General features: G+C 38.2%; 1 protein-coding gene across 4 annotated transcripts in view; it reads left to right on the forward strand.

Moving 5' to 3' along the window:
- The window catches only part of SORCS1 (sortilin related VPS10 domain containing receptor 1), a 299,661-nt gene that overhangs the window by 140,039 nt on the left and 138,968 nt on the right, over window positions 1–20,654 (forward strand). The gene's annotated exons all lie outside the window — the stretch shown is intronic.

Raw genomic sequence — 20,654 nt, forward strand, 5'->3', positions numbered from 1 at the left:
CAGTGTAGTATAGATGGTTGTGTATAAACCAGACATTGGTAAGTTGGCCAGAGGTTTCTAAATCATGATAATGATGATGAATTCTGAAAAATCTAGTGTTTATCAGTTTGCACAAGTCTGATTACAAGAAAATTTGAATTGCTTATAAAATGGCCACGTTGTGTATAAGCCAGTATAATACCTGCCAATATCTCCTTGTCTGATAGCTATAGAGTGACTTCTGGTTCCTTTTGCTTCCCGTTTTTGGTATAAGGCAGTCTGGTTTTGTTGCTTATTCATCTGTTTTGCTCAAGTCTTTTAATATTCTACTAAGTTAGTGGACCATATTTTGACATTTTTGCGCAGAATGATTTCTGTGCCTTCATCATCAAGACCTTCAGTTACCAGCTGGCACCAAATAACTTTATACTTGGTGTCCTAGATAAATCACAGGTGGTTCTAGGAATGTGTGTGGCTAAGACCAGGAATTAATTTTTGCTTCACCTACAAAATTGTGTGGCACCTGGATTAACTAGAATAGCTTTTCCTGGGCTTCTGTACTTCCTTTAGTGTAATTTGATGAAACGTTAAATTTCATTCCTCACAGTGACTTGAAACTGTCCGTTTTCACCCCCACTAGATGGGATTTAAACGAACGAAACCTGTGAACAGCCACTGAGTAGCTTCACTGTTGAGAAGAAACATGAGTTAAACCTTTCTTCTCTTGTCTAAGGAGGATCCCAGATCCTAGGAAAGAGTTGCTTGTAGATTTTGGTTTCACACATACCTTTTTTCTTAAGGTTTCCATCTCTCTGCTGATTCAGAGAATCACTTTTCCACCATCTTCTCTAGAACAAGGCTACCAGTAACTGGAAATACTGACAGTCCTTCATTCTGGACTTTTAATGCTCTTTCTGTTTGCTTGTTTGCTTTTGCCAGTTCCAGAAGGTTGTTTTAGATGTGAATCAGGCTCAAGATTGATTTTTATGTCTAATAAACCTGGAAAAATAAAACTTTCTGAACTGGGGGCTGAATTAACTGCAGGAACAGATTTGTCAAGCCCTGCTAGATACTATTTCATATATTATGGGGAAAATAAAAAATATTGAAAAGTAAAAATAAAAAGTATTTTATAGAAGGGTTTGAAATTTCCCTAGGGATAAACTAAAACCCCTACCTATTTCCTTTTTTTTTTTTTTTCTTCCCCTGGCCATTGGAAGAGGTAAGTAAAAGATTATGACTTAGGAGGCAACCCCCAGGGATGAATGCAAACTTTCTATCATCTGAAGCCAGCAGGAGGCAACTAGGTTTGCATGATAAAGAGGCAGTTTATCATCTGTGCTGTTATGTGCTTTAAAATTACAAATCCAAAGCAACACCAGTTAATTATTAAGTCTTTTTATATGGGGGATAAAACCAACTTTGATTCATTATAGCCAACATAAAGAGAAACTGAATTATTGAGGCTTTCCTGAGAAGGCTAAGAGAGGTAGAACTCACCTCAGCCTTTTTGCTTGCTGAAAGCTTCTTTCATAGCTGAAGAGAACCATTGAAGATGATGATGGAGGAAAAAAAAAAAGGTCCAAGAACCTGTTTGTAATGAACAATAATAGAACAAAATATGTCATAGGCTTTACGGGGTCAAGCAGCACCTGGCCTGAGGTTATTGGTGTTTAAAGAATGTTTGGCTTTGGCCCGAAGCTTGTAATCACATTTTTGTTACAGAAGCAGTGTCTTCACCTTCTGTAAGCCTTTCTATCTGGGTTAGTCTGAGTTTGGGTTTTTGGTTAACTTCCACATTGTTTTCTCTGATACCAAGCTACTGCTCTGACAGCTAGGAAAAGCCAGTGTGTAACAGTCCTGTGGAAACAACTGTCTTACTCTGAGAAATCTCCTACCCTGTCTTCGCACTGCAAACTCTGACAGGAGGTGTCATTGGCTGCATTAGGAGGGAGGCAGCAGGTATTAGAGGTTTGGAATCGGCACCTGGGTTCATGCCGTACTAAGATATTTCCACTGAAGCATTTTTAAATGTCTTAGGAGTGTATGTATCATTTTCCTGATTTTGCAGACAGCCTGAAAAAGTAATTCTGAAACACGTGAATTGCCTTATATATCCCAATGAGCTATTAATTCCAGTTCTAGGTAATCAAAAAGTCCCTCTTCAGTTTTAACCTTACCATTAGTGCAGGTATGTGCTTTTAACTCACTGATATCACATATCTAAGCTGATGGGTAACCTTGATCCTTTTGCTCTCTGTTATACAGGTCATGTATTGCAATAAACATTTTCCCTTTACAAAAAAAAATGAAGTTGGAAGGGTCATCCTCACAGGCAGAATTTGGACAGGAAATTAAAATCCTCCATGGTGAATTTGGCATACAGGTAAAGCCTAGTTACATTGGAGAGGTGTACTTTCCTTCCCACAGTATCTGTGCAGCTCACATCCTCTAAATAAACAGCAAAAGAAGGTTTATAAAAGCATTTCTTTCTCTCCTGGTGGTTGATAATGATCAAGCAGCGTATGTTAACTGGCTAGCAGCATTTACTATGCTTGTCACAGCAGAAACCCACAAACTCAGAGGCAGCAAAGTGAAAAAAGGTGTATGTATTATTTTTTAGCTGTGTCAACCTGCCTGTTTACTTGACCCTGTGATTAGGATCATGCCATTAGCTGTTCAGATCAAGGTTTACAGATGTAGTAAACAAGGGCTAGGAATAAAAGAAAAGAAAATGCTGCAGAGCACTAGCAGAGTCATGAGTAAAGTGAGTAAAAGGTATCTATGGTGGCTAGGTTATTTCTTGGAGTGTTCCAGATTCCAACACTTGTCCACTGCTCAATCTGTTTCTGTGATATTAGACCCTCTAAAATGATGCTGCATAGACCTGTTCTTATGTAAGTATGGCTGCCTCCTCAGTCAGTGTATTTCAAGAATGAGCCTAAGCCCACTCTAAGGGTGAGATTTGTGAACATGCTGAGTGGGTCCTAAAAGAAAACTCAGGGAGAAAACAAACCACTTCTTTCTTTGGGCCTCAGGCTTCCCTTGCTTTCAGTGAGGATAATCTAAGCTAATAGCATGTGATTGATCATCACTGAATGGTTGATGTTGATCAGAAAAGTGAACCACGAAGTTGCTCTTTGAGGATGTTGATGGTGTTTGCAACCAGGCAGGATCTGCAGGCAGTATGAGTTTGGCTGTTTTTTCCACCATTTGGACAACGGATGCAGTATGACAAGTTTGCATATTCAGCGATGTAGCCTCATGGAGACAAGTCAGGAGGACTCAAAGTTTAGATTCTTTCTTTATCTCGCTTCCTGAAGACCATGTAGATATAGCCAAATCTGTATGTAGTTATAACTTGCTAGGGCACCTCCATGACAAAATCAGCCATGGGTTGATGAGGAAGATACCAACATGAATAAAGCTTAGGCTTGGAGTATGTCTCTCTCGTAGCTGACTCCTACAAGTGATAGGCTGGCACAGCCCTAGGTAGCTTTCACCTAATTCAGCTACCACCAAAAGGGGCATAGACTTCAATATAGGTTACAACAGCTTGTCAGGAACTTGGAGTGCTTTCCTTATGTGGCTAAAACCTGTGTCATCTCAACTGATGTCAGTATTCAAGTTGACTGAATTATATTTATATTTGTAGGAGTCTTACCTCCCCAAAGCAGCGGGGAGGTGACTTTAAGAAATGTAAGAATTTTTAATAGTCTAGAATTTAAGCAATCTGGGTTTATTTCTTTACCTGCTTCCCAACTTGCCACATAACTTTGAAAAAGCTATATTGATGCTTTGCACTTGGAAGTGCTAGCTCTTGACCTCTGCAAAACAGAAATGTATTTCACTGAGAAACTCTCAGAGTTTCTTTGGGTGAGGTGCTGCATAAGTGCAAACAATTTTTATTAATAGTCGATTCATGTGCATAATAAAAAAAATAGGTTCCCACTATAAAGAAGGTTATATTATTCAATATATCTAAATTACAGCCACAGTAAAGCTGCATGTATAGGTTCTGTTTAGAATTATATGAATAGGTGCTACATTATACTATATACTCTTGTACATTATTGCTTTGTGAGAGATATATGGTCTGTACCACTCGAGATGAGAAAAACATGTCTTTCAGTAAAAAGACATTTCCTAGGCTAGATGCACTAATATTTTATGAAAATGTGAATAAGTGAAGCAGATTCATCAAAAGGATAATGAGAAAGCAACATTATTTTTGCTGGGGTGGAGGATAGTTTAAAAATAAAAATAAAACTCCTGAACAGAATCTCTCTAGGTTATCTGCTTTCAAATTCTAAGCAGCAGAAGGGCTGTTGTCTCCTTAAAATGCAAAACCTCAGAAAAAAAGGTCTCATCCTTTTGAATAATCCATCCCTAAATGTCATAAAATATTACTCGGTAATCCGTCAAATCATTCACACTGAAGACTGCTGTGGTCCAGCTTGAGTTTAATCTAAAGTGAAATTAGCCCACATGTTTCTTCCTTCTGGGTGAGACTTTCATCCCACATGGCTTCTTTCCCAGGGGTTCTCCAGGGACAGGGTGGTCATGATCAAAGACAGCGTTAATGGTGATAAATGTGTAATGGGAGAAGTGATTTTCAGAGGCACAGAGGGTCAGGCAGGTACCCAGGTCTCAGCAAGTGCCTTCAGTGAATACTCTTTAAGTAAAGAGAGTACTTACTCTTTATGTAAGTCGTCTTTTTAATGTGTTTCAATCCAGGTAAAATGTTCCACCTCACTGATTTGTGGAGAGCAGCAAAGATAAGTTTTTTTTCCCCTGTTTGAAGATGTGGAAGAGTCCCTTTCCCCCTTCAGTCTGTGAATATTTGTAATTATTTTCGTCACTAGCAAGTGGATGTGGCTGTTTGGCTATCTTTGTTGCTTTGGCAACCCAAATGAGCAATGAATCTCTCTGCAATAGATTGACTGTTTTATGCATAACTGCACAGGAGCATGTCTTGCTTCCTTCTCTGGACCTTACTACTTGTACATCAGCCTGGTCATTGGTAGTGTCTGGGGCCAGGAAAATCAGTGGACCTGATGGTTAAACAGATCACCACCATGTTGCAGGGAAATGAAAGGGTGAGACGCTTCACTCCTTCCCAAATTATTTCATGTGAAATGTCAAACTGTGACTGGAGAATGACTGTTTCTCATCTCTCTGGGTTTTGGAGGTATTCTTAAGTGCTACCCACTGTTATTAGCTCCGAAGGCCTTCTACCCATGTTCTTCAAAATATTCTTCTTATCTTTCCAGCTTCTCTTTCAGCCACACTTCCTGAAAAGCCTATCCCACAACCTTGGTCCCAAAACTAATTTTCAGTATCAGAGCTCTATGAAGGCATCACAGATCTTAGTGAGCCTAGTTTAAATTGACCAACCGATGTGTCGAAGATATATCATTAGGTAAACTAATAACCTATATAAGATACTCCTTTTCTTCATGATTCCCTCCTTTTCTGTAACCCCCTGCATCCCTTTAGCAAAAGAGCAAATAGAGTTCAAACATCATATTTTCTGCACACAGATAATGACTGCCCTCCAGACCTCACTTACCCAGTTGTGTGTCTGTTCTGTTTTCCTTCTCAGTGGTCTTGGGTATTTTCCTTTGAAAGCAAGGGAGGAATCTTGGCATCCTTTAGGGAACAGAGAGAAGAAGAAAAAAAAAGTCCAGGGTTTTTTATGCATCTGACTTCTTTTGCTCCTAATGGCTAATTGCTCCTCTCTCCAAAGACTTGCCAAGGGGAAAAAAAAAAACCCACAACAAAACCATAAGTAAAGAACTGAGCTATAGCTCATCACTGCTACATCATTTGACTGTCATTTTTGAAAATTTCACCATGTAGCAAAAGCATTTAGAAGGGTCTTGGCACCAAGAAGCTGGCACTGCTGGCACACAGCAAATAGTGCTGCTGTTTAGACAAGCAGGCTGGGGTGAGAGGGCGCTCGGTGGGGTGAGAACATGCATTTCTGAGGGTAGATGTGTTTGATGGGCTGCGTGGTGGATTTGTATCCATATTTGTCTACATATGCACTGAGGAGAAGAGTCTAAACCTGCTAACGAGGTTTTAGATTGAAAAGATTTGTTCAAAGTATCTGTAGCTTGGATTTTTCTGAAAGACTTTTCACTGTCAATTCTTTTTTGATCAGTGGTGTCCCCTCCAAACACACACACACAAATGCATGCAAGCAGATCTGAAAACACCTGGTAGCCAATCTCAGCTGGTATAAGCTAACAATGCAAAGTGTTTTATGGAATAATTATCTAAATCTGTATGTTAAAGGATTAATTAATCTGCTCCTGAAATTAGATTTGATCAGTATTTTTAGAGGACTTTTTTTTTTCTTTAGAAGATGGAGGGCATGGAATATGAAAAATATTGCTTTTCCAAGGGTTGCACAGTCTTTGGGAAAGACAACTTCAATGCAGAATAGAAATAGTAATTAAAAGTACAGAAAAAGAAGGATCTGGCAAGAAGGATAATCCTAAGGGAAGAGATACTGTCAAATCCAGGTCTCTGAAGTGCATGCATTATGGATTTTATACAGTGTAGATGCGTTCAATGATAACCAGACTGTTTGGCTTTTCTAAAGCTAGGAAAAAAATTGAAGGATTCCAGAAATTTCCTTCTGATGAAGACAAGGGTTTTCTTTTTTAATCATGAACATTTCTAAGAAGCAGTGAAATAAAAATAAACAAAAAAGCCTTCGTTTCGTTTCTCTATTGTACCTGAAATATATCTTCTTCTAGGGTGGAATGTATTTGGGCCTATTTAACAGCATGTGGTGAAACTACAAAAATGCTTGTGAGGAAAGGAAGAAGGAAATCATCTCTTTCTGAAGCTGCAGGGGAAATTTAGGCAGAAAGAATGTAATTAGCCAAGTTTAAAATGCCTGAGAGAACAGAAATTGCCAGCATAGTTCCTGCATGGTGTTTTGACAGCTTTAATGAATGCAAGTGGTCAGCACAGTAGTTTTAAGTATAGGATGGAAGCCTGCAGTAAAAAAAAAAACAACCAAAAAACAAACCAAACAACAAACCCAAACCAACCAACCAAACCAAATAACTACAACAAAATTAGAGGTACTTTTGGGTGAGGGGACTTATTTATTTAATATTTGTCATAAATATGTAATCCACAGGTAGGATATATGGGGAGGATAAGTATATTTCCTGGTCATTCAAAGGGAAATTTGCTTGTACTTCAGTCTTCAGTTAGTAGAAGCATTTATTGAGTCTTAAAAGCTGCATTTGATAGGACTTTGCATATGTGAAACTACTTTAATATGTCCACCAGCGTTGTTCCAGATTCAGGAACATAAAGAAGGGAGGCTTCATCTCTGCTACCCCACCACCTTGAGGTGATCTTGCCTCTTGCATGCAGTATTAAGAATATGCCCATTTAAAAATTGTTTGTTCTATGGCTCTGAAATGTTCCTATGCTATATAATGATGTCATGTAATAATATGAGTTAAAGTAGCTACAATAAAAGGTAGGATAGGAAAGCTGGAAAAGCAAAAAGGAATAAGAAACCCAAAAGTTCTTTATGCAATAAGATCTGATTATTAGACTATAGCCTTATTAAACTGAATAATAATCAGAATAATTAATATGTTTTGCTCTGATTTTAATTGTGATTATAGCTGGAGTAATTTGAAAGATATACATTTGATTATCATGTTAAACAAGATCCTTTTACCCTTCTTAAATTACAGTTACTAATTTAGCACAATATTAGCGTCTTTGGTGAAACTAAGAACAAGGTCCATTATAAATTAAAAATAAGGATGTACAGAGAAGAGTACTAAGTGCATTGGAATGAAAACTTGGAAAAAAAGAATCCAAGCCTGTCCTGGGAATGGTTTACAAGCTTTTAAATGCAAATATATCAAAGCTTTTCGTAAGCCATGGATCTCAGTTTTAATCGCTATTCCACTGTTTGAAAATCAGCCACATAGGCCCTCACTTGGTTAACATTCATTTTACTAGTCTCAGATCTTGATCCAAAAATCTACTGAAGTCAATAGAAAGACTCACTTTGAATGCAAAATTAAATTATTCTTACTAGCATGTCAGAAGAGCTTCCTCTTGCAGTATCCCGCCATCGCATTTTGGAAAACCAGAGCACAGTAAAATATTTGCCAAGAAGGTAAGATTTTCTTTATGCACCTGCAAATAGCTGGGCTCACAGGCAACATAGTGGACTTCAGATCTTCCAATGTGTCATTTCAGTATGTGTTAGAACCTGTAATCCTTTGAGGTGTTTCAGAGGTTACCCCAGTAAGTGTATTTTTTTCATATTTCACTCTGATTTGTACTCAAGCCCCATATATAAGCCCACATATTTAACATGTGGTTAATGCATTAGTTTCATATGCTATGCAGATACCATTGTGGTTTCCCTACCAGAGATTGGTGCATGATCTACTCTATTAAAAAGATAAACAAAATGAAATATTTAAAAAACCCTCCTGGTAGTTTTGTAGTCAACAATGTATACATATCAGGAAACCGGTACTGCAGTCAACAACAGTTAATATCCTGTATATCATTCCTAGGTTGTTCTTGTACACCTGACATCCACCATAAAACTTAGTCAAGGGTAACGATTTGTGAAAAGGATTTATGATGTCTTGCAGAATAATCTCTGTGCTGATGCTCAAAAGAAAATACCAGTAACATCCTCTGAATTGAAAACTTTTAAAATGCTGGCCAGCCAAGCAACTGGACCCAAGTATATAATATGTTATCCTCTTTACCCATGTGCCCATTCATGCATTTAGGTACCTTTTTACTGACGTGTGTGTGTATTGAAGTGTCTAATTTTTCTATGTATATTTAGAATTTCTTTTACATCTGAAAGAAACCTGTTGCAATTATTCTGTCTGCATTAAGTTCAAAGTTGCTGTTGTCTTCTACATCCGATGTTATGTAGAAGAGGACTACTGTGGTCTCTTCTGCACTTAACATCCATGTCTGAATAGTCAAGACCAGACAACTGATGGGAAGACTAAAAAGGTCTAAAAACATTAAATAATTTATCTATATCTGTAAGACCACTGGTGAAATGGGAATCTGAATCCCAGTGTAAATCCTAGCCTTTTGTCCCATGACTTTGACAATGTTTTTTTCCTCAGAAGGTTTCCAATTCAGTTAAAATGCTGCTGAGAATGTGTACATTTGCTAAATCAGTGGAAGGTCAGCAGCATATAGGAGATTGATGGAGGTCAAAGAAAGGAGAGCATCACACTTGTGATTAGATTGAATCACATGTAACTGCAATTCCTTGCACTTAATTTTTCATTAATTAAAAATCATAAATTATTTTTTATCAAACTCAGCTGAAGGGAATATTTGTGGATGATGTATATTAATAGTTAATGGCATGATTCGCAACAATGGTAACATAAGTTCTTTACATAAGTAATTTACCCAGTGCATTCTAGAGAGAGATGAAATTAAAGTGTGACACTGATGGAATACACACATGCACATACATACATACATGCAATCATATGTATACAGATACATATGTACCAAAGGAGAAAGTGTGGATTTCTGAGTTCTAATGACCAGCTGTCCCAGCCCTCTGAGTGGTATATCAAATTTTCATCCCACAGAATTTACTGAGTAGAGGAGAGGGAAGCTCTGGCAGGTTTTGCAGTTGTGAGTTTGGTAATGGCTCCCAACCATTGCAAGATAGAGTTGACAGGCTCTACAATATCATGGATATGGTTTTAAAGAAGTGTCGTCTTGCTCATTTTCTCCTAGGCAGGGTTTAGACTACCCACTGCACCATGAAGCAGTGTAACATCATTTCTGACTGCATGCCATTGAATTTCTTGCAGTTGAATTGCTTGTCACTGTTCAGGTATCACAGGTCTACTAGGTGATGTTCTAACCTGCAGATGAAGAGACCCAAATGTATGATCCTGCTTGCTACTGTTTTACATTACCACAGGCTTAATTTGTGTCTTTTGTGAAGTCACTGAAGTCAGGGTCTATGCAGGTCTATAAGATACCTAGCTCCCCTGGCTTCACAACAGTTAAATAGGAGCTGGATTCCTTCTTTCCTTTACAGACTGGGCCAAAGTCTGATGCCAGCCCAATTTTCTGACAAGGGGGAGGGGACAAATGGAAAGTGCTCTGAAGGCTGCCTCATTTCTTATCCCTCGTCAAGGTCTGGGAACTGTAGCTTTTCTCCTCAGAGTGTTGTGTAGCTGAGTATTAACAGCTATAGTGGTTATTCAGATGCTGCTGTAATAGATAGATATATTCATAGAAATATATAGCTGTATTATTTACTATTAATTTAGTAGTGATTTGCCTGTATTCACCCACACTCAGGTATGCACTGAACCCTGCTCCCCTCTGGTTTCCCCTTCATTGCTGTGGCGTGAGCCGCATGCCTGATGTTCTGAACCAGCAAAACTTGGTGTCTGCCTTGCTGATTTCCAAATAAGTCATTGCAAGTGCCAGTCCATGGGGACGCTGAGTCCTTTCCTGTGAATCAGGATTTATTTGCTTTTGAAGTGTTAATACTAGAGAGGAGGAGGAGAAGATATCTTCCTCAGCTGCCTTAAGGAAGTCATTTACTATTTTAATATGTTGCTGTGGATTAAGAGGACTGCTGAAGGGCAGAATGGCAACCTCCTCTTTGATCCAGATGACTGGCTCTGTAGGTGGTGGTCATTAGAAAGGAGAAACAGCTCCATCCATCCTATGACTCCAGCTGTAGGGAACCATAAAGCTGGTTTATATCAGGCCAGATTTTCTATGCAGGTTGTGTCAAAGCCTGGCCAATTCTTTTTGCGTTCTTATTTCTAACACGCTGCCTTTTCTAGCTGTCTACAGGGCTAATGCTCTTATTCAGGCTTTCAGCATCTCACATCTCAATTATTGCAACGTCCTTTCCCTTGGCCCTGACAAACGTGGTATGGCCATCTCTGATTCATTCAGAATGCGGCTGCTGAAAACAGACACCTAGCTTTCTGCTTCAGCCATACCACACATCTTTTTGAAATGCTCCCCAGCTTATTACACTAAAAATAGAGCTGCCGACCTTCGCTTTCCAGACCTCACTATCTTTGCCATACCTCACTGCGTATTAGCAGGCCAGCTCCTGCCTCCAGTTAACCTCTGATGCTAGTCTCCACTTCTGCTTGCAGCCTTTTCGAATAAGTGCCTTTATACGCTTTCTCAGTGTGCCCATCGTGCATGGGAGGAGATGCTTTCTAGGGAACATCCACTACCTTATGCCAATACTTTCCTTAAAAGAAAGGGGTTCCTCCTTTTTTTTTTTTTTTTTTCCTTCTGTCATTCACACAAAACCTTGATGATAGGAGGGTTTGGTCTCACTTTTGGCTATCTTTAGTTTGTGCCTTTGCAGGTACTGTACTTTGTAGTTCTCTGTGGCAAAGACCATTGTTTTGTTGATATTTGCATGTTAATTAGAGCAACAGACTCTTGGACTATGATTTGGTTTCTGAGATGCTGAGTTAACGCAAGTAATAATTAATGAAGTAGTTGGAAAGAGCTATGTGAAGTAATGAACCAGACAGGGAGCAAACAGTCATCTGTCTGCTGGAACAAAAATGAGAGAAAAGAAGATCATAAAAGTGAAGAAATCAGAGGAATGAAGGAAGAAAAGAAAGGATAGAGTCAAGGTGGGGGAGGGATTGAGAGAATTAATAAGAGGGGATTTACAGCATCACAGGTAGGGGGTTCTTGCAAATCAAGTTGGTTTTTTGGGGTTTTTTGTTTGATGGGTGCACAGTGCATTAAATCATTTGCATAACATTCCCAGGCCCTCCAGCTTAATCCTTGCAGTTCTGAAAGATTCTTTGTCTGAGGGGGATTAAATACTCTAAAGAATTTAGGGCCAGGTCTACAAGGAGGGTTAGTACCAACTCTTTTCTTCTTTTGACTATGGTGGGAGTTACACACCTAATTAGGACTTAAATATTTTAGCCTTGTGTGGAGTTAGGATTTTGTTCTTTTTTATTGTATATATGTAAGTTTGATATTTCATTTGTCTGAGATAAGAGATAGAAGAAACATAATTAAGGATCAAAATACTTGTTTGATTTCCTTCTGGGCTTGACTTTTGGGGAGAATTAAACATTTTATGATTAATTTTTATTAAAATGCTGAAATTTGCAGAACAAAGTAATGTTTTGGGCCACATTTTTTTTTAAACATTTCATTTTTAAGTGGTTAAAATAAAACATTTAGGCTTTCCTGATGTTTTTTTTTTCCCCTGAAAATGTTTCAGGTGAAGCTGGTTTCTGAGATTGCCAGGATATGTCACTTTGCAGTTGTCCTTCTGAAACTTCAGGTTTTTGAAACACACAAAATATTTACAACTAAAATGTCTATTTCTGCTTGTTAGAAACCAGAACCACGTATCAGTCAGCATAGTTATGAGATGTAGGCTTTTCCTTGGATGTCTTCAGTAAACTGTGTCTTGCACATAGCTTTTTAGGAATCTGTCACTTCACAGATTTTGACTTAGACGTGTGGCATTATCCCTATTTTGTGGGCAATTTTTACAGAAAGGAAAATAGGGAATTAACTAAATGACTAGTAAATCAAGGTGGCCAGTCTGCATGAAATCACTCGTCACCATAGTATTTGATGATTTATTTTGGTCTACCAGCTGCTATTCTTGTCCTTCTATGTATACCTGTGTTTATCGGTAGGAGCAGATGTGGCTCTGCTCTAAAGGGAGGACCATATGTGATTCATCGTGTTGTATGACACAGGATTGTTCTTGTCTCAGGAGGATTGTGCACTCAGGTTCTCATCTCTCATATATATCCATATTGGTTTCATCCACATCCAACTATTTTTAGAGGGAAAAGGCAAGAAAAGCAAACACAAACAAAACTTGCAAATCACCTAGACATTCTTAAAGCAACTCCAGTGAAAACCCTATGAAACATTATTTGCTAAGTCAAACCAGCTCTAAATTCTGTCAGAGAGCTGATTATTGCAGGGTCTTTCAAATCCTGTCTGTGTAATCCTTGCTCTACTCTGGATTCTCTGCTAATCCTACACCTGCTCTTCCTAATTCCACCCTATTTAGGGATATAGGCAACACATTCTGTTTACTGTTTTGTTAATATGTCTGGACATGGGCTACCAAAGCTGTACAGGGTGTTTAGCATTTGTCTGAGGATACAGATGAAATCTGATGAAGTCGTAATGGAGGGAAAGAAAAATAAAATAGACTTCTAAAATGCAGCTTGGTCATTCTAAGATCTGTGTAGTGATGGTCTTGCTCATTTTTAGGTAGCGTTGGAGGAATTTCTCAGAGGAATTATATTTAATGTCTTTGAATGTTGCTTATACACATAACTATTAACTGTTTCTCCAGTAGCTGAATGCTCAGGGGGAATGTCTCAGTGCTGCAAATAGCACCTGCTTTTGGAGGGGTTCTTTTCATTAACGTTGAAAGGTCATGTATTTTTCCCCTTTAAGAAGAGGGAAAAAAGAAAGAAAAAGGAGGAAAAAGTTCACATACCCCGAAGCTACCTTATACTTACTTAGAATGTATTTAAGGCCTAGCAAGTTAGAACATCTTACATAATAAAATGTTGAGCAATTTGTAAACCAAACTTTTTCTTAAAATGCTGTGTTTGCACACAAATGTTTATGTGTGTATTTGCACATGCACATTCTACTAAATACAGGAATATCTACTATTTGAAATAAGTTAAAATTATTTTAACTTCTTGTTCTATTAGCTTTTTGCTTTTTACAGACCAGGATTATTAAAAAATTAGGTCAGTGTGGCTTCCTCACAACAATGTTTTCAGAAACCGAAATTCATAAAGCCTATTCTAGAAAGAGAGATGGGGAGCCAGATCATCAAGTACCTGACTTCTAGTATGTGATCACAGGTACTATGAAATTAACTTTCACAATGGCTGTAGCCTGAACGTCTCCCTTACATGCTGACTTTAAACTTCTTTACACTGATTTTATACTTGAATGACAGTATGGATTTGTAGTCTTAGGCATACAATTACATACAAATAATTTACCAGGCTGGTAGGTGAACTGCTAATTAATTGATTGGCATAAATGTCCATGCATGACTTCTTAACCTTGGCAATGCAAAGTGGCAGAACTTAGTTTAGATCAAAGCAAAAAATGCTTAAACTAAGTCTATTTATCCTGCATGTACCAGGGATAAAAGTATGTGGATAGACAGGTAAATGTCTCGGGTAACATGCAGTAAGTTGTTAAGTTGAGATGAATTGACTGCAAGTCTGAAGATTTACTCCTTGTCCTAGTATAAACAAGATCAAAAGTGGGTGATGATTCTTTAAAAAAATATGAAAATTGTGACTAGGTTTTATGAAGTATTGATTTTTAGTGTAACTAGTTATCCTTGAGAATGGATCACTAAAATTAGGCCGAGTATAAAATTTTCCCCTTCATAGTAGCAGAATTTTAAGATCTCATATCTCATGATTTGTAGGGGATGAGGTAGGTATTGAAGCCGGATAAGAAACAGCAAGCAAGAGGCCTGAATATATTATTAGGAGTATCTAACAGAATGTCTAACAATTTCTCAGTTCTGTAATCCTGGCTCTTGCATAACATCGTTGGTCTCTTTGTTGTCATCTCTCAATGTAGAAATAATTTAAGCTGTCTGGGACAAGGACCTCACATTTTATTTGTAACTGTGGTGCCTCTGAGGCTGTATAAATAGTGCTCTGATTGGAAAGCAGAGAATTCCATGTTTCCAAAGATATAAAACTTCTACTTCTAGGCTGGATGCCCTTTGAGGTGTCAAATCCTTTATCTGTCACTACCCCTTCAATTAGCTCTGCTTTTTTGGCACTGTTCTAGACCTTAATGTCTGATGCCTTCTGATGTTGAAGACTCTCATCTTTGGTGTAAAGAGTAAGAGTTAGGGTGGAAAGGAAACAAGGCTAGATTGAAAAGTCCTGAATTCTGATCTGAAGAAGAGCTAATTCTTCTGGGTCTGAAAAAGAATTTGGGGAGATTAAGCAGTATTGATGCAACCTGAAACGATGATTTGCTTCCAAATAAAACCTTTTCTGATACTAATGAAGCTAGCCATTAACCTTTCAAGTAAGGGACAAAAGTCTTACCAAGCATGTTCACCTTGCCTTCTGTAGGCCGTTACCAAGCTTGCAAAGCTATGAGGTTATCATTCTTGACTCCCTTTTGTAATCAAGACCATGGACTCATCAGGAGAACAGTTCAGCAATCAAACAAAAGGTGAAATTCCACTGCAGCCAAAGCCAGTCTGTGTCAGGGTTATTGCAGGTCCCCTGTGTCCCCTTTCACACCCTACTCCATAGTTATGTTTCCCATTTGTTCTAGCATTAGGGTTATGTGCCCCTGCAGTGGGCTGGTTCAGGTTGATAAACCAGCAGGCAGGTTGAGTAATGCAAGAGGAAGGGCAAGAAAATCTGCAGCTAGAGGCAGAGGAGACAGGAGGATCCTAATACCTGTGATTTGTGTAAGACTATATTGCTGTGGCATTACATTTTCTGCCACGGATTTTTTTTCAAAAAAACCTGTTTCACTCTGCTGGTCCAAAGGGTCCAGAGCTGTGTATATGAGATACCAGATCTGAAGCAATGTGACTACTCTTCTCCCCATGATCTCCCATCAGAAAAACAGGTGATGAAGCCAAAATAAACTCAAGATTCAAGTTTCTTTATTCTTCTTCCATACCTGTTTTGTCTGGTTAGTTGATGTCACTGCTGTGAGGGGCCTTGAGAAGAAAAATGTCAATAAGGGCAGGACACACTGAGCTGGAGTCATCTTAATTAGCTTTCTGCCAAGTCCCTGAAAGACTCTGGAGAGGAGACCATGTCTAACGTGGGTCAGCGTAGTTTTCCAGTGGCAAAACACAGCTAAATGTGGAAGCTGGCACTGTTCTCATACTTGGATTTTGCTCTGGCTCTTCTCAGCGCCTTAGAATAAGAAGGTTGAAATCATTGAGTTTTCTGGAGTTCTGCCATTTTACTATCTAAATTGTCCCAGTGACTTTATTATGCAGGAGAACATGGCTGAGGCAGATCTGAATATAATAAAAGAGGGAAAGCTGTGTCAAATCAGCACCTGAATCAAAGAAGAATTCAGTCATCTGACATCTATTTTGCTTGTCAGCTAAAAATAAAAATATGTAATTAGATCAGATACATGCCTATGAAAACACTACAAATGTGTCAGTAGTATTACAAAGCTGGAAAGCTATAAGGTTTCCATTTTTCTGTGCTCTGGAACTAGGGGGAAAATCCACATGCTCACAACTGCTGACCAAATGCTTAGAACTGAATTGCTTGAGAGAGCGTATATAATCAGGTAGCAAACTTCCTAGAGAGTTGGTTAGCACACAAAGTAGGCTTTCTTTTTAAAGGTTTTTAAAATTCATTTTAATGGGTGAGAAAAGCTGGCTGACATTTTAGAACGAATCAAGTGCTGATATAAAAGCTATCTCATCCATGGCCCATGCAAATGTTGAACATTCACTGGAGTTTAAATCTCTGGTGAATTTTCTGTTATAGCTATATAGCAGCCTAATATTCCTGTCAGAACAGATTTGCAAATGACCCATAAACCTAAGAAGAAACTAAGCTGAAGGGATGCTCTGGGCAATATTGTTCTCTTTAGTGACTTTTTGTCTGAATATGAGTCATTGATAAAGTTTTCTGGATGCAACTTCTATTCAAGCTTAATAAAGAAATCAGGATAAGTGGAGGAGTAAATGGCTTATTAAGAAAAGCATTTAATTGTTATCATATAGTGATATTGGCTTCCATGACATTTGGTCTAGGCTGTGGAGAGAGCATTTTTCAGAATCTCTCTAAAGAAGAGGGATGTCCAGAGGACCAAGAATGGGACATACTATCCATTGCATCTTGGCTATGCAGAGTAAGCCAGCACAGCTGTAGAGCGACAATTGTCATTATTGGTAAAATTTTACATGAATTGGTCAGTGGTCGTAGAAAACTTCCTCAGGTTACACTAGCTAAACACTACATTCATGACTGAAATTAACAGTCTGTCTGCATTTATACTTAAGGCACTTGAACAGAGGCGAGGGGATACCCATTTGCTGGTTTATGTGTTCTGTGAATTAATAAATAACTTCAGGCCTCCAGGAGCTTGAATCCTCTGGAGAGATTCGTCTTGACTCCAGGGAGCTTTGAATCAAACATCAGAGAAGGTGCAGGATTCTTTGTCAGTTTTTCGTAAAGCCCTTCAGAAAGACTTTGTGCAAGTCAATTTGAGAGCAATCTGGAGATGACAGTGTGTGGAAAGAAACAGTAAACATCCCTGATATTCAGGAACTTTGGAACTTAACAACAAGACAAAAGTATATCAACCAACTTAAATATTCTTTAAAAATATAGCTACGGAGCTGAGGACCATTCCACCTCTGACTTCTAGTAACGTGTAATCTTTGCCTCAGATTTTTTCTCAGACTGGGATGTTCAGCTGGATGATTTTTTATTATTATTATTTTTTTTAAAAGGAGAGAATCACTAAAAGCTATTCAGAGGTTGGGATTTGAAATGTCACAAAATTTGTGTTTGTCAACAACTGTTTTGTTTGTTGACAGCATGTCTACAGGCTGATTGTCCCCCAAAGAAGATATTTGGCCCATACATATGTGATAGGAAGAAGGATAGTCCTCTATTAAAGATACTGCACTCAAGCATTTGAGGTTTGGCACAGGCTTTCTGAAGTCTTTTAATGAATGTGCTGTTTAATTGCTTTGTGCCTTATCTTTCCATGATTAAAAGTGAAGGTGAGAACACTTGCTGTACTTCTGATATTCAAAGGATAACTGGATGAATGCATGTGAGGTAATCAAATTTTCTGGAGATCATTCGCCCCATAGAAATTAGTGGTAGATAGATGTAATTATCATTATGAGATTGATGTAAATTTGATGCCAATTATTTCTAAAGTAAAAATAATTTAAGCTTCACAAATTAGTTATAGAAATGTTAATAATTTCTCTGCTTTTGAATGTTAACAATTGGACACACCAGTATCTATTAGAATTTGGGGAAATGAGGAAAAAGACATCTCTGACGCTTTTTTGATGAATCAGGTACAATAGAATAGTATCATGAGAGGTCATTAGGGAATACTTTCCAAATAATTTTTTCAATAGAAAGCCCTGCTTTTTGTCTGCTATTTGTCATGTTCCTAGCTCTAATTCAGTGAATTCTGTTTTTTATAGTGACAGCTCAACTGATGAGGGTAGCAAATACCTTGTTGGAGACTCAAGAAGATTAAGCAGTTATGTGAAAAAGAATGTCTTCACTACATTCAATAATTATTAGAAAATCACACCACTTGTGATCCTGAGCACTATTCAATGACCCACGATAGTCAGGAAGAGAACATCTTTTAGTTTATTGATGTGACAATATAAATCTATCATCTTTTCATTTTCAGGGACCTGGATGTTCAGTGTATGCTGGTGGCTCTTTTAGGCAGTTCTTTTTTTCCCCTAGAACATAATGTAGTCTCAAGAGAAAGTTTCTCCTGGTAGTAGACTAACGGAAGCAGAAAATTCAGCCTGAACTCTATTTCTCTGTGTGCTTTGGTTTTATTCACAAAGTACTTTAGTGGGGTTAGTGCATCATCTAAAGAAGGACACATTTTTTTGACTACTCCATTTATTTGTAATGACTGGGCTTAATAACATATTTATGAGCAAGGTCTGTGGTTAGAGTTGGTTGCCAAGACCACTAACACTCTTGACTTTTTTGCCTCTGTCTGTTTCTTTCTGACTGCCAGTCCTTGATTGTTTTCTACTTCTGGTTACGTCTCCATAACCAATTACTGTCAAGCACCTTGGGCTGTTGATTTCTAGCATGTTAACTACTGCATAGTAACTGTCCATATGCTCACTTTTACACTGGGACAAATTTGATGGTGCTTACACCTTAGTGAAAGTGAGGAGAAATGTGTACTCATGGGCAACTAAAGTACAATAAATAAAAGACAGTTATCTTGCCTTATGGGAATTGACTTATATAGCCATAGTTTTTACTTATTTTCTAGCTGCCTTAATACATATAATTTTTTCATTCACCCGCACATGTGAAATGAAATTATCTGGTGTGTTTCATTGGTGTGATCCCTATGTTTTGAGGATCTTACTGCCTGCAGTGCATGAACAAAATATAATTGACCCTTATATGACTTGAACTATGACAGCAAATGATCCAGCATAGTACGGACTTCACAATGTTATTTGGCTTCACTTCTGTTCTCCCTGTTTTTCACACCAACTATATTCGTTTTGAAAGGCTTTTCACTGCATGTAATTCTGCTACCTTTGTCTTAACTGGCTCTAAATCTGTTCTGAAATTTCATTTTAAAATGCAGTCTTCATCTGTGACCTCTAACTTACCTTACCCTTTTCTGTACTAGAGTTATTAGATACTGTTTCCTCAGTTTTCCACTTTTTCCCAGGCTTGTATGAACTCTGTGATGTGCCTGGAACATGTTCTTTCCATCACTGGCTTATCACATCTTGTTTTCTGTACTTATGGAATGCACTGCCATCTGAAAGGATATGTTTGGGGTACTTATGCACAAAAGATCTTACAGAGAAATCAGTTGCACTGTATTACGCTATTGCCCCCTATGGCAGTGGAGATAGTATTCCCAGTGGCCAGAACGGCCTATCAATTGGTTTTTGCTTGTGAGTTGAACGTGGCCAGAGAAAGCTTAAGAAAAGGCTACCTTACATGTTGACTGCAAATGTAGAACTATTGCTAGGAGCATCCAATCAACTAATCTCGTATGCATCACTAAGCAACTGACAGACCTGGATATTAATATGTGTCTGTATCTGGAGTATATCCTCCAGGAAGTAGTGCAAGAAAATACTGGTAATATACAATCCTGTTTGAGGCTGCCTTAAGAAATGGTAGCTTTGCTCTCACCTAGTATTCATTAGGCATTATAGAAATAACAAATGGTTACTAGGCAACTCGAGGTCTACAGCATAGTAGCTGTAAGCATCTAAGTATTGTGAACCTCAGAGTCTTTAATGTAGGGGTTGCACAGGGCAGAGACAACTGAAGAAATACATACTGGATATTAAGCAGCAGGTGGAATAACAAGAAATGGACAACACTGGAATTTGCCATGGCTGATGATAAACATTCTTATTTTCCCTGTCACCAGAAGCAGCCCCATTACAGTCTGAATTGTGTCATTAGAAATACTATTGATCAAGTTCTCATTAGCAGTCATTGGCACTCAACAGCCATTGTTGCATGAGTTATCTGTGCTGCTGAAACTGATACTTGTCATTGGCTTCTGATAACAAAAATGCATCTCTATCTTTGAAGCCAGCTAGTTGATTGAGTTAGATTTGTTCCATACTCTCCAAAGTTAGAAGTGAGCTATCACATGGTTTAACATCCCCAGCTGTTTGAAGCCATTAAAGCATTACAGACTGTCTTTTTCCTTTGTCACCTCATGAGTAATAGTGCTGCTTGAAGTCATTAGTGCCTCAGCCTTTCAAACATTAATTGAAGTTTGGTGAGCAGACACCCAAATACCTGATGTGAAGTATGATACAGAAGGACAATTCATGCTCTCAAAGAACTTTGCTAAGAGTGGAAGCAGAA

Source organism: Grus americana, chromosome 7, assembly GCF_028858705.1.
Source record: "Grus americana isolate bGruAme1 chromosome 7, bGruAme1.mat, whole genome shotgun sequence".
In the NCBI taxonomy this organism is placed as follows: Eukaryota; Metazoa; Chordata; class Aves; order Gruiformes; family Gruidae; genus Grus; species Grus americana.